The sequence below is a fragment of the Zalophus californianus genome, chromosome 3 (genome assembly GCF_009762305.2).
Source record: "Zalophus californianus isolate mZalCal1 chromosome 3, mZalCal1.pri.v2, whole genome shotgun sequence".
In the NCBI taxonomy this organism is placed as follows: Eukaryota; Metazoa; Chordata; class Mammalia; order Carnivora; family Otariidae; genus Zalophus; species Zalophus californianus.
In genome coordinates this window covers 12,156,158-12,169,913 of record NC_045597.1, presented here as the reverse complement: position 1 = coordinate 12,169,913, position 13,756 = coordinate 12,156,158, and the positions used below count along the sequence as shown (strand labels likewise).

The 13,756-nt window shown below is 44.7% G+C and overlaps 1 long non-coding RNA gene across 1 annotated transcript in view; it reads right to left on the bottom strand.

Annotated features, from left to right (window-relative positions):
* The window catches only part of LOC113919445, a 45,804-nt gene that overhangs the window by 15,747 nt on the left and 16,301 nt on the right, over positions 1 to 13,756 (bottom strand). The window lies entirely within an intron of this gene.

The window sequence follows — 13,756 nt, the reverse complement described above, 5'->3', positions numbered from 1 at the left end:
CAGAGGCTGCTAGTGCTCACCAATACCAAGCTATCCTTTCCTTCCTGGTCACCCAGCGAGACTGCACCTCCCAAGTCCCTGCTGTACAGAGGTGGTCATGTAACTAGTCTCGGCCAGTAGAATGTGGTCCCTAATTTCTCCTTGGATTTTCCAAGAGTCCCTCTCCCCTTGCCTGTTGGTTGGATGCAGAGAATCTTCAGAGGAGTCTAGGGCTCCAGAAGATGGAAGGGCCACCAGAGAAGTGAAGCTTGAGTCCTTGAGTGACCATGTGGCGCTCCTTGCCCCACACCTGCCATCTTGGATTGTGACTCTTTTTTGGTTAAGCCAGTTAGATGTGGCTATTGCATGATATGGCAGTGAGCCTCTCCTGACTAATGTACATCATACTTCTTAAACTCTGATGAAGTTCCTGGGACTTTGGATTCTCGTGTCTAAACCCTGAACAACGGGGTGCCTGGGAGGCTTAGTCTATTGAGCGGCTGCCTTTGGCTCAGGTCATGATCCTGGAGTCTCAGGATGAAGCCCCGAGTTGGGCTCCCTGCTCAGCGGGGAGCCTGCTTCTCCCTCTGCTTCTCGCTCTCTCACTCTCTCTCAAATAAATAGATAAAATCTTTAAACCCTAAATATCTAGAGCACTAGACACAGCTACTGTTTTTGTGAGTTTATTTAAGATTCGTGTTGTGCTTTTGTAGCCCCCTGGGGCAAAGCACTCCTCTTGATTCAGTTTCTGTTTCACTATCAGTCAGTGTCATTAAGTCCAACCACCTCTGCAGGAGATTTCTGTGAGGACAGTTAGCTGTGTCTCTGATAAGAAGCTTTGACTGTTCAGGGCTCCCTGCTTTACAGTTTGCCACCCGCCTTCAACAGCTCTGTCAACAGGCCTAAGGGCCTCACTGCCTCTCTGCAAAGTGCCGGAATCTTTCCCACATTGTCTTGAATATGTCCTTTGAGCTGGTGAGCTGTCAGCACCCAGTAGAGCCTGACCCGCAGTGCCAGAACTTCCGATAACATAAACAGCCCACTGAGTTCTCAGAGAATGAGAAATCTATTTTAATATCAGCCCCAAGTTCCCTTTTTGTGTCCTCAGGGAGAGAGATGTACAAATTCATTCTATCTGTGTTGTGGAATGAGTCAGAGTGCTAGTAACTTGAACAAGGTGACCAAATTCTGGTGTATTAGGTTCTAAAACCCTCAGTAGACATAGTAAGTGAATAAGTTTCTTTCGCCGCTCAAACTTGCCAAATGTGTATTTTTATGGTTCGGCTACATAGATTCACTGGCTTAGCAATAATGTAAGGTGGGTAGAGGTCTGGATAATGTCTGTACATCTCCTGGAGGGCCTCTGAAGCAAGACCATGTCTGTTAGATAACTCTGTGCGTAAATGGGGAATGTGACTCTGGCAGTTGTGGTGAATAAAAATGTTTTGTAGGATTATTCCAATACTGTAGTATTTTGCTTCCAGCAAAAATGTTTAGGGTTGTATAAAAGAGTAGCCCATGGGCTTGTATTCTGGCTGAAAAGTGATTGAGAACCACTAATCTAATAGTCCTGGGTTTTTCTGAGATTTAACACTCAAACACTGTCGAAGGTGCACTCATTTGAATTGCTTTCTCACAACTATATCCCTTTTATGTGAAAAACTAAATGACAGAGGTCATGGCCTGAAGTCATCCAAGAGAGGTTACAGTTCAGTCTTCTCAAGTGACAGTCACACACCTAATACTGCATAGAACTGAGAATGACAAGGGTTCTGGGTAAGACATTTTAAGAGACCTCCAAAGGAAGAGGTATTATTATTATTATTTTTAAAGATTTTATTTATTTATTTGACAGAGCGATAGAGAGCCCAAGTAGGCAGAGTGGCAGGCAGAGGGAGAGGGAGAAGCAGACTTCCCGCTGAGCAGAGAGCCCGATGCGGGGCTCGATCCCAGGACTCTGGGATCATGACCTGAGCTGAAGGCAGGCGCTTAACCAACTGAGCCACCCAGGTGCCCCAGGAAGAGGTATTATTGCTGATATTCACAAATATAGGCAAAATCATGCCTCTGAGGGGGCGCCTGGGTGGCTCAGTCAGTTAAGCGTCTGGCTTCGGCTCCGGTCATGATCTCAGGGTCCTGGGATCGAGCCCTGCGTCCGGGCTCCTTGCTCAGCGGGGAGCCTGCTTCTCCCTCTCCCCACCCCCACTCATGCTCGCGTGTGCGTGTGTGCGTGTGAGCATGCTCTCTCTCAAATAAGTAAAATCTTTTAAAAAAATCATGCCTCTGAGGATTAAATTGATGCTAGGAGAAACATCATGCATATAAATGATCTTCATGGGCTGTCAAGTGTTATATTAAATGATGGTTATCATGGCTTCTTTTACTACAAATGTTTATTGTGCACGTAGGATACACCAGCCACTGCCCTTAGTCATTTAGACGCATTGGCAAACAATTCAAAGTCCATGCCATATGTATTTGAGTGTTGGACAAACAATATAGGACAGATTTCTAATACAAGGTCAGTAGGTGACCGATGATGTTTCGATATAAAATAAAGCAAGGTAAGTGTGTAGAGAGTTACAGGTACTGATATTTTGCATCGTATGGTCTTTAAGGAGGTGACATTGATGGGAACCCCGAGCGATGAGGAGTGAGCCATGTGGAGATATGAAGAGGGTAAAGATAAGAACTTAGGAGTGTTCAACATCCAGATGTTATTTATAGCCATGGACTTGGAGGAGATATCTAGAGAGAGAATGTTGAGAGAAATCGAGGTAGACAAGAGAAGAAGGACACTCCCAGGTCACCCCACCAGTTAGAGGCCACAAAGAGGAAGCAGAGGCAGCAGTGAAGACCAAGAAGAAGCAATGAGTCAGGGGGAAGGAAGACAGGGAGTGTGTGATATCCCAGAACCAAGGGAAGAAAGGGTTTTAAGAAAGAAACTTGAGCGAGTGGTTATCTATATAGAAACAAACATTATAATTAAATTCCTAACATAGAAAAACAGGTTCCACTTAGATTAGAGATCTACATGTGAAGAGCAAACCTGAAAACCTTTTTGAAGAAAGTACAAATATCTTTATGACCTCAGTCAATGGAAGAATGTCTTCATAAGTAGCACATACCACAGAGGGGAAAACATGAGCAAATTTTAAATTTCTATTCATTGAAAACCAGTATTAAAAAGTGAAAAGACAGGGGCGCCTGGGTGGTGCAATCAGTTGAGTGTCTGACTCTTGGTTTTGGCTCAGGTCGTGATCTTGTGGTCATGGGACCGAGCCCCGCATCCGGCTCTGCACTCAGCAGGCTGCTTCAGATTCTCTCTCCCTCTCTCTCCCGTTCACTCTCTCTCTTTCTCTCAAATAAATAAATACAATCTTTTTTTATTTTAAAGTAAAAAGACAAAACATAAACTGGGAGGAGATATTTGCAGCACATATAATCACCAAAAGCTTAATAATTCAGAATGTGTATATATATATGTGCATATATACATATAATTCAGAATATGTATGTGTGTGTGTGTGTGTGTGTATACAAACTACAAACTCCTACAGATTAGTAAGAGAAACATAACCCAATAAAAAATGACCAGGTGACATAAATAGGCATTTCTCATTAGAGGAAGCCTAAATGAACAATAAACATATGAAAAGATGTTCAGCCTCATTAGTAATTTAGAAAAATGCAAATTTTAATCAGACTGGCATAAATTTAAAAATCTGACAATACCAAGTATTGACAAGTATATGGAGCATGGGAAATATTATTTACTGCTGGTGGGAGTATAAATTGGTAAACCACTTTGGGGCGATCTTGGAGCAATTTGGTATTTTCTAATAGATTTGAAGATGCACATACCCTATGGCCCAGCAACCTCCCTCTAGAGAAACTATTGCCCATGTGCACCAGGAATTCTGAACAAGAATGATCATAATAATTGTGTTTATAATAGCAAACAAATAAAATAAAATAAAATGAAAATAACATTAATGTCATTAACAAGAGAACAGGTTAATCCTAAAAATAGATTAATTCAGTCATTGTGGTAGCCAGCTTCCAGGATGGCCTCCAATGTCACTTCCTGGTATTCATGTGCTTTCTATTTAAGTGTACTTGCCTCCCACACTGAATAGAGCTGACCTATATAACCAATGGGATATTCCAGAAATGATCAAAGTCATTGTGACTTCTGCCTTGCTTTCTTGGTTCGTTCCCTCTGGAGGAAGCCAGCTGCTATGTTATAAGGATACTCAAGCAACCCTGTGGAGATATCCACATGACAAGGAGCTGAGGCTTCTTTCCAACAAGCAGCACCAACTCTCAGTCTTGTGAGTGCGCCATCTTGGAAATGAATTCTCCAGCCGCATCAAGCCTGCAGATAACTACGTACTTAGCCAGTATCTTGACTGCTACCTCATGGGAGACCCTGAGCTAGAACAACTCAGCTAAGCTTCTCCTAAATTCCTGACTTATAGAAACTGTTTATTGTTGTTTTGAGATGCTAAATTTTGGAGTAATTTGTCACACAGTAACAGATAACTAATACAGTATGCAACGGAACACTGCATAGCAGTGTAAACGAGCGATGCTTACAAGTAGCATCATGAATAAATCTCATAAAAATGATGTTGAGACGGCACCTGGGTGGCTCAGTTGGTTAAGCGACTGCCTTCGGCTCAGGTCATGATCCTGGAGTCCCGGGATCGAGTCCCGCGTCGGGCTCCCTGCCCAGCGGGGAGTCTGCTTCTCCCTCTGATCCTTCCCTCTCTCATGCTCTCTCTCCAATCAATCAATCAATCAATCAATCAATAAAATCTTTTAAAAAATGCGAGAAAAAAAGCTAATCACAGAAATATGTGCATTAAGTTACCATATGCAAAGTTCATAAAACTAAAACTAATACACATATGTAGTGAGAGAGATACACATACGTAGTGAGACAATGTAGGCTAGCAAGGGAATAATAAACACAGAAGGAGACTGGTTCATCCAGGAGGTAGCAGGTGACAAGCCATCAGAGAAAGACACACCAGAGTTTCTAGCAGAAATGGTGTCCCTTGTTTTTTCTAATATTTAATCTTTATTGAGCATCAACAATATGTAGGAAACAGTTTAAAATATCAGGTTAGTCATGGTCTCTGGCAAAAGATAGTTATTTTATTCCTAATTGCATTTGGGTCCCAGCCATAACTCTTTCTTTTTTCCTATTTTATTTTTTAATTTTTTATTAACATATGTTGCATTATTTGTTTCAGGGGTACAGGTCCGTGATTCATCAGTCTCGCCCAATCCACAGCGCTCACCACAGCGCATACCCTCCCCAGTGCCCATCACCCAGCCGCCCCACCCCTCCCACCCCCTCCTCCTCTTTAAGCTGACTGGTGGGTACACTGGTGTTTATTGTATTAATCTTTATATCTTCTGAATGCATAAAAGATGTATAATTTTTTTTAAAAAAAGATGGGAATGAATGTCCAAAGTTGCTGAGAGGTTGATTGTGCTAAGGACAAAGGACTGACCGTTGGCTCTTGCCAGGGAGATGTCCCTGATGACCCTACTGAGAACAATTTCAGTGAGTCATGGGTGCAAAGCCCACCTGGATTGGGTGGAAGAAAGAACGGGAGGTGGAGAAAATGAGCACAGCAAGTGCCAGCCAGCCTGAGAGTCTTTGTAACGGGGAACAGAAAAGTAGTAGATATATAAAAAGATACATATTTTTGAACAAAATATTTTTTAGGCATCTAATAAGAAGTGAAAACAGTTGTTTCAGGAGAGACTCTTAAGAATTGCATCTGTTCTTGAATAGCTGAAGATGAGGAGATAGAGTTCAACAGTGAAGGCGCCGGCCTGAGGTAAGAGTGTGAGAATTGTACATTGATATTATTCGTGGAAGAGCAGTCATACCAAGGCTGGGTGGGCAGCAGTCTTTGTGCAAGAGAATAGAGCACACAGACTTACCTGATCTTAATTCAGGTCAGGATATGGGTGATGGGGAAGATATCAAAACCATCCCTGGTGTCTTAGGACAGGGATGAAGACAAATTAGGAAGCAGATATGTTGTTTCCAGAAGCTGCCTTTCGATCATTCCTTTGTCCTTATGGTCCTCTCTCCTTTCCCTTCTTTTCAGTTTCTCTCCCCAGACTCAAGCGGCACAGTCTAATCTCAGTTAATGAGTCAATCACACTGAAGTATAAGAAGTTAGCAAATTCATAAGACTCCCTTTGGGGGAGCCTTGACACTATAATTCAGTTCCATAGCTGAAATTCTAATTTGGAATGTCTAGGTCTCTCTTCCCTCTACCATTGTGTGAGTCCATGAATCTGAAGTCCTTGCGACAAGTTAGTAGACATCTTCTCAACCCAATTCAAATCAACCAGGAACGTAGGTATTCATATTACCCTTCGAATGGCAAAGTGTGTAATTGCAGAGAGGCCAAGGTGTCCAGGAGGAACCTGATGGTGGGAAATTGGCTGGGACGACCTAAGAAGACGAGCCAGAAGCATTCTCTCTTTGGGATCCCGTATGTAAAGGGAAAGCACCATGAGCCTTGAGGCCAAGCGGAAAGCCACGGCGGTATTAGAGCCTATTTCTATTTCTATTCCGTGTTTAGTTACCCTTTCATCTCCACTGCCACCCTCTAAAGTCTTGCCAGGTCTAGCCTGTGTCCGCAATAATGCAATCTAACCTTACTGAGCCAGATCCAAACTCCGTGCCGGACACCGTATAAAGGCACCTGACAACGGGAGCGACCTCCCCCGTGGGTCGGACCTAGATCAGCCACGGTGACGCACCAGCTTCTAAGTCTAGGACTCAGTTTTGGAGGCATTAGTACTTCCTTCCACAGGCAATGTGAGGTCCAAATAGGAGACGATATAGAATCTGGAAGTTGAGAGAAGCAAACGAGGTCCACACAGGGAAAAACTGGTGGGAACAAGAGGGTTCAAGGAAACGTATTCAAAGAAAATGCTGCTGAAAACAGCAGTTCCAGGGAACAAAGAATAGAGGATGTTCTGGAAAGGAGGGCGTTGCACATCTAAGGAGAACACACAGTATGCTAATGGCATTGGGTGTCTGAAATTATACACTGGTTGCCTGAACCTTTCATGTTTTATTTTTTTTAAGTTTATTTGTATTGATTTATTTAGGTAATCTCTACACCCAACGTGGGGTTCGACCTCGGGACCCAGAGATCGAGAGTCACATGCCCTTCTGACTGAGCCAGTCAGGCGCCCCTGAATCTTTTATTTTTAATATCCAATCCACTGTACTCAAATCTAGTTTGGAAGTAAGTAGCTTCTTCTATTCAGTCAAGAACCACTACCTTAAACAAACCATTCTACATTTTCCAAACCAGTTTTGGGGGCACTAGAAATATTTGCTGGCTTCACAGTATTTCAAAAGGATTGTCTTATGACAGTTCTTGCAACTGGATCATTTATTGCCGCTGCTGCTTCGAATTCATCCGGAATCCGCTCCGGTGTCCTCAAATGAAACAAGGTCAGTCTGTGTGAAAGTTTTTGTTCTAAACATTTCAAAGTGTCTATTCTTGCTCTGTCAGTCGGGGATTGAAGTATGGGGACCTATGGGCTGGGTTTCTTTTCTTTTTTCTTTTCTTTTCATGTCAGAGGTCAGAAACTGTAGTATTTTCTGCCTCTGAGCCCAAGAGAAGAAAGAAAAATGTGACATGAGTTTGGCCCCAGTTGCCTCCACTGAGTGGCAGATCACTTCTGGACCCCAAAGTCTATCTGGTCATGTTCCTTTAAAGTGTCCTCTAGTCATGACTTTTTTTGAAATAGAGAAGAGATAACTGTGGACGGGAGTGAGCGTGGTAAGGATGCTCTCAGGGCAGAGAGGGGTGTAGGAGCAGGATTCCCAACGGAAAACCCGGGCTGGACAATTTTGCTGTAGCCGGCTCACAGCAGAGCCAAAGCACTCCTACCCGAATTCAGGTTAATTGCTGCTAAAATTATAATGGATTTTCTTTCTCTTTTTTTTTTTCGATATTCTCTATTGTCACAAGAAAAAAAATCTAGGAAATGCTACAAAAACACATTCTGTCAAAAAGGAAGTCCTTTGCTCTTGTCCTCGGCAACCCTATGGCAGTGAGCTTTCTCCACGGCAGACTCAGACCTACCCAGTTTCTGAGCCAATATTTATGAGGGCAGGAGCACATCGGTGTATGTCCTCACTTCCAACACCATCGCTACCAGGTTGCATTAAGAATTTGTTGGTCTTTCGGGACGCCTGGGCGGCTCAGTTGGTTAAGCGTCTGCCTTCGGCTCAGGTCATGATCCCGGGGTCCTGGGATCGAGTCCCACGTCGGGCTCCCTGCTCGGCGGGGAGCCTCCTTCTCCCTCTCCCTCTGCTGCACCCCCTGCTTGTGCTCTCTCTCTCTCCCCCCCCATCAAATAAATAAATAAAATCTTAAAAAAAAAAAAAAAAAGAATTTCTTGGTCTTTTAAAGGCCTGGTATCTCCTGGGTGGAGTGTGGACTCTGGTAGAGGCAGAATTGTGTTCCCTCAAAATTTTGGGGTTGAAGCTCTAACCTCCATCCAGCAGCTCAGAATGTGACTGTGTTTGGAGACAGGGCTTTCAGAGATGTAATTAAGGCTGCATAAGGTCATTCAGGTGGGCCCTAATCCCACCTTAATGGGATGATTGGTGTCCCTGTCAGAACAGGAAATTAGGACACAGATACACACACACACACAGGGAAGACCATGTGAAGATACAGGGAGAAAACAGCCATCTACAAACCAGGGAGGGAGAGGCCCCCAAAGAAACCAACCCTGCTGACTCCTTGATCTTGGACTTCCAGCCTCCAGAACTGTGAGGAAATAACTTTTTGTTGTTTCCCACCACCCAGTCTGTGGTACTTTGTTATGGCAGTCCTAGCAAACAAATGCAAGCCCCACGTGTCCATTCCCAGCAAATACCAACTCTTCTCTTCTCTCTTCCTCCTCCAACAAGCCAATATGAATGCACTTCTGCCAGGATCACCCTCTGTCCTGAGCCCATCCCTTAAACTAGGGGTTGGCAAACTTTTCCTGCGGAGCGCCAGATAGTAACTATGTCAGACTTGGAATGCCAAGAGGCAAGAGAGAGAAAATATTGTGTAGTTGCTCATATAAATTTAAAACGTTAACACTTCTGCTTGGGCACCAATATTCCAGCAGCATTATTCACAGTAGCCAAAAGGTGAAAACAACCCAAGTGTTCCCCAGTAAGGCAAATGTATACACAAACTGAGGTATATCCATACGATTGAATATTAGGCAGCCTTAAGAGGAAGGAAAGTCTGACACCTGCTACAACATGGATAAATCTTGAAATAATATTTTACAACAAGGGTCCCGTAAGCCAGACACAAAAAGACAAGTATTGTGTTATTCCACTTATATGAGGTACTTAAAATAGACGAACTTGTAGAGACAGAAGGTAGAACAGTGGTTACCAGAGGCTGGAGGAATGGAGAGTTGTTGTTTAATGGAGACCGAGTTCTGTTGAGGATGATGAAAAAGTTCTGGAAATGGATAGCGGTAATTGTTACACGGCATTGAGAACATACACGGAATTGTACGCATAAAAATAGTTAAAATGGTAAATTTTATGTTAGGTATAGTTTACTACCACCACCACCGCAACAAGCAGTATCCTTTTTTTTTTTTTAAGATTTTATTTATTTGAGAGAGAGAGAATGAGAGAGAGAGAGAGAGAGAGAGAGAGAGAGAGAGAGCACATGAGAGGGGGGAGGGTCAGAGGGAGAAGCAGACTCCCCGCTGAGCAGGGAGCCCGATGCGGGACTCGATCCCGGGACTCCAGGATCATCACCTGAGCCGAAGGCAGTCGCTTAACCAACTGAGCCACCCAGGCGCCCCCGCCACCGCAACAAAAAGGCTATTTCCCTTCCCCAAATGTAACCACTTAAAAATATTAAATTCAAGGCTGGGGGCGGGGTGCAGGTGGGTAGGAGGGGAGGCCGACTGGCCCACGGACCCTAGTGTTCCTACTCCGGCCCTACCCTGTTGAGTTAGTGTCCTGCCTCTATCCTCTATTTTTGAACAGTAAGCAAGAGGTCTGCTCTAAACAGACAGATCACCTGTCAACATCTGGATGGTTCCCCTATGCCAGGTGCTCTGGGTCTTTGTTTTGCCTCTCTCCATCATCCTGTGCTGCTGGATTGCTTGCAGACATCTCTGCATGCTCTGGAGCCTTGTCCACTAAGGCTACGGATGGAGATGTTTGAAGTCTTTGCTTGGGGAATGCGTCCTCCATGGAGGATACAAACAAATTAAAAAATACGATTCTGGCTTTATTACAACAGGACCACACTTGATACCTGAAATAAGAAAGCAAAGCTGAACGCATTGCTTATCTAATAAGGGAGAGCTATGCTGGCCAGCCTCAGTCTCTCTGTGCGGAGTACAGTGTTGACTTACAGAGGGTTTTGGGAACATGAGCTCAGGGATTGGGAGACTTTCGGAGGCATAAGTGGGTTAACACCGTCTGTAGGAGTGTAGTTGCTGGCTGAGCTATTATTGTTGATTGGTTGGCACTCAGGTGTGTTTATTAAAGTGAGCCAATCTCCAGGGGCACCTGGGTGGCTCAGTCGGTTAAGCGGCTGCCTTCGGCTCAGGTCATGATCCCAGGGTCCTGGGATCGAGCCCCACATCAGGCTCCTGGCTCAGCAGGAGGCCTGCTTCTCCCTCTCCCTCTGCCTCTCTCCCTGCTCATGCTCTCTCGCTCTCTCTCTGTATCTCTGTGTCTCAAATGAATAAATAAAATCTTTAAAAAAAACAAATAAAGTGAGCCAATCTCTGACTGGCTTATTTTCATAACATAGGGGTTGAACTAATTGGTTAGCCTGTAAAGGTATGTTCACTGGGGCAGGCTGTCATTGATCGAGTGAATGGATATAAAACCAGTTCTAGTGGCTACTTGTTACCATGGCTACAGAACAATCAGGTTTTTCCCTAAGTTGGTGGGAACTTTCCAATTTTCATGTTTAATCTGTGTAGCTGTCTCTCCAGCCATTAAAAGTCTTTGTTATCTTCCATGGCCAAGACTGCCAATTGCCTACCTAGTATCTGTTCTCGCCTTCTTCCTTACTAATAGAGTCCTGTTTTTGGTTTTTGTTTTTAAAGATTTTATTTATTTGAGAGAGAGAGAGAGAGAGAGAGAAAACGTGCATGGGGTGGAAGGGCAGAGGCAAAGGGAGAAGCAGGCTCCCCGCTGAGCAAGGATCCTGATGGGGGACTCAATCCCAGGACAGGATCATGACCTGAGCCAAAGTCACACACTTAACTGACTGAGCCACTGGGCCAGGAGCCCTGTTCTTGTTAAGGGTAGCAGTGTTCCCACACAACCTTGCATATGCGGTTGACCATGTGGCACAATCCTAACCAATTAGATATGAGCAGAATCACTCGGTGCTGCTTTTGGGAAAACTCCTTCAAAGCGCAGCAGTCAGTAGGCATGCCCTTTTTCTCCTTCCTGCCTGGCAGGAGGTCCAACGTCTGAAGGGCAGAAGTCATGGGTCCGTGGGAACTAAAGCAATCCCCTAATGATGGCAGACAGAAAGAGAAAGAGAATATGGTGAAGCTATCGTATCAGCGCTGGACTTGCAACTGTGCAAAATACAAAATTAAAACCAAAACCAAAACCCGAACCTCTATTTGGTTTAGCTACTGTGAGTTGAATTTTCTGTTATGTGTAGCCAAACCGATTCCCAATTGCTAAGCCTGCTGTTGTGGTTTTGTATGGTTTTGTTTAACCTCTCACCTCACAATCCTATCAACGGCACCCATGCATCCTCATTGCATAGCCCAGTTCACAACTCAACACGCAACACACTATCAATATATATTTGTTGAGTGTGTAATTCCCAAAGGAGGTTTTTCGTGCCTTGTAACATGAGACAATAAGTACAAAACGTCATCTATGAAGTATTCTTGCCAAAAATATTTATCCTGAATCCAATCATGAAGACACTATTAGACAAATTCTGCATTGGAGACCATCTAAAACAACTCACCCAGACTCTTCCAAAGAGTTCCACGACACAAAACAATAAACTATCAGGTGGGAGGGAGGATTATTGTAGATTAGAAGAGACTAAACACACATTAACCACCAAAGGCAATGTGGGAATCCTGGATCAAACAACAGACGGTATCTGCTCACCCGACAAACCGGGACTTACCGGCCAGAAATGCCAAAGGCACCCCCAGGGCCCTGTGTGCTGCGGGAAAGGCACTTCTCAAGGGGTAGATCCCCCACTCACAACCCCACGCAGCCCACTCAGATCAGGAGAGACACTTGGAGAGTTGCTGACTTCAGAAAACACTTTGTATAGCTGGGATCTAGAAATCCAGGAGTCTCTTTATGGCTCCAAGCATCCGTACAACCAGAGAGGCTTAGGAAAACGGTCGCATCTATCAGAGAGGCTCCTGCAGGGAGCGATGGAACACTGTAACCCACACAGGACAATCCCCCCACCAGCGCTGCTCCTGGGGGTTGAGCACCGGGGGAGCTTCGCTTAGGCATGCGCCAAACTCAGCCACTGCTGTCCCTTGCCCTACACAGCCAGTGGGGTGCCACGGCTGGGAGGAGGGTGTCTCTGGACCGCCCTGGAAGCACAATATAACGACTGCAAAATGACTTCTTGCCCAGTGGGAGGGACACCGCGGGGCTCCCCGCCCCAGTGCAGTGTGGGGGAAACGCCGCGAAACCAGGGCCCACTAGGGGGCGGTAGAGTACAGCGGTTGGGCCGCACGCTCCGTCCTGGCTTCTCCCCTTCGCAGTTAGGTGACCTGAGGCTAGTCACAACCTCTTTAAGCTTTGGTTTCCTCATCTGGAATATGGAGATGAGAAGAGTGTCTGCAACGGAAGTTTGTTCTGGTTAGTACATGTGACTGGCGTATTGTAAATACTCGGTTAATATTAGCTATTAGTGGGACGCCTGGCTGGCTCAGTTGGTGGAGCGTGAGGCTCCGGATCTTGGGGTTGTGAGTTCGAGCCCCACGTTGGGTGTAGAGGTTACTGCAAAATAAAATCTTCGGGAAAAAATGCTAAGAAAAAAAAGACAATTTGGGTTAAAAACATATATTAGCTAGTAGTATCATCCCCTGGTACAAGGAGAGAGGGCTGTTTCTGCGCTTATGCATCAGGGGGTATGTGTGCAGCCGAGGAAACAAGGACATAAGCTCATTGGAACTTATGAAGCAAGGCCTGGAAAATGCCACTCATGAAGTTGAGTTGAGGAATGAACCACCAAATAGAGACATGTGACCCACCAGGTCAGGGGCCACCCACACCCACCTATTCCCTCCAGCTGTAACCTTGTTTTTGGTCTTAAAAATTTTTTTTTTCATTGTGGCAAAATACACAGAATATAAAATTCACCATCTTAATCATTTTTCAGTGCACATTCAGTGGCATCAAGTATATTCATATTGTTGAGCAACCATCACCACCCTCCATCTAGAGAACATTCTTCATCTTGCAAGACTGAAACTCTGTACCCATTCAGTACGAACTTCTCATTTCCCCACCCCACCGTGCCCTGCCAACCGCATTCTATTTTCTGTCTTTATGAGTTTGACTACTCTAGGTGCCCCATATAAGCAGAATCATACGGTATTTGTCTTTTTATGACTGACTTCTATAATGTCCTCATGGTTCATCCACTTTGTAGCACGTGTCAGAATTTCCTTCATTTTTATGGCTGAACAATAGCCCGTCACATGTATATACCACATTTTGTTTTTC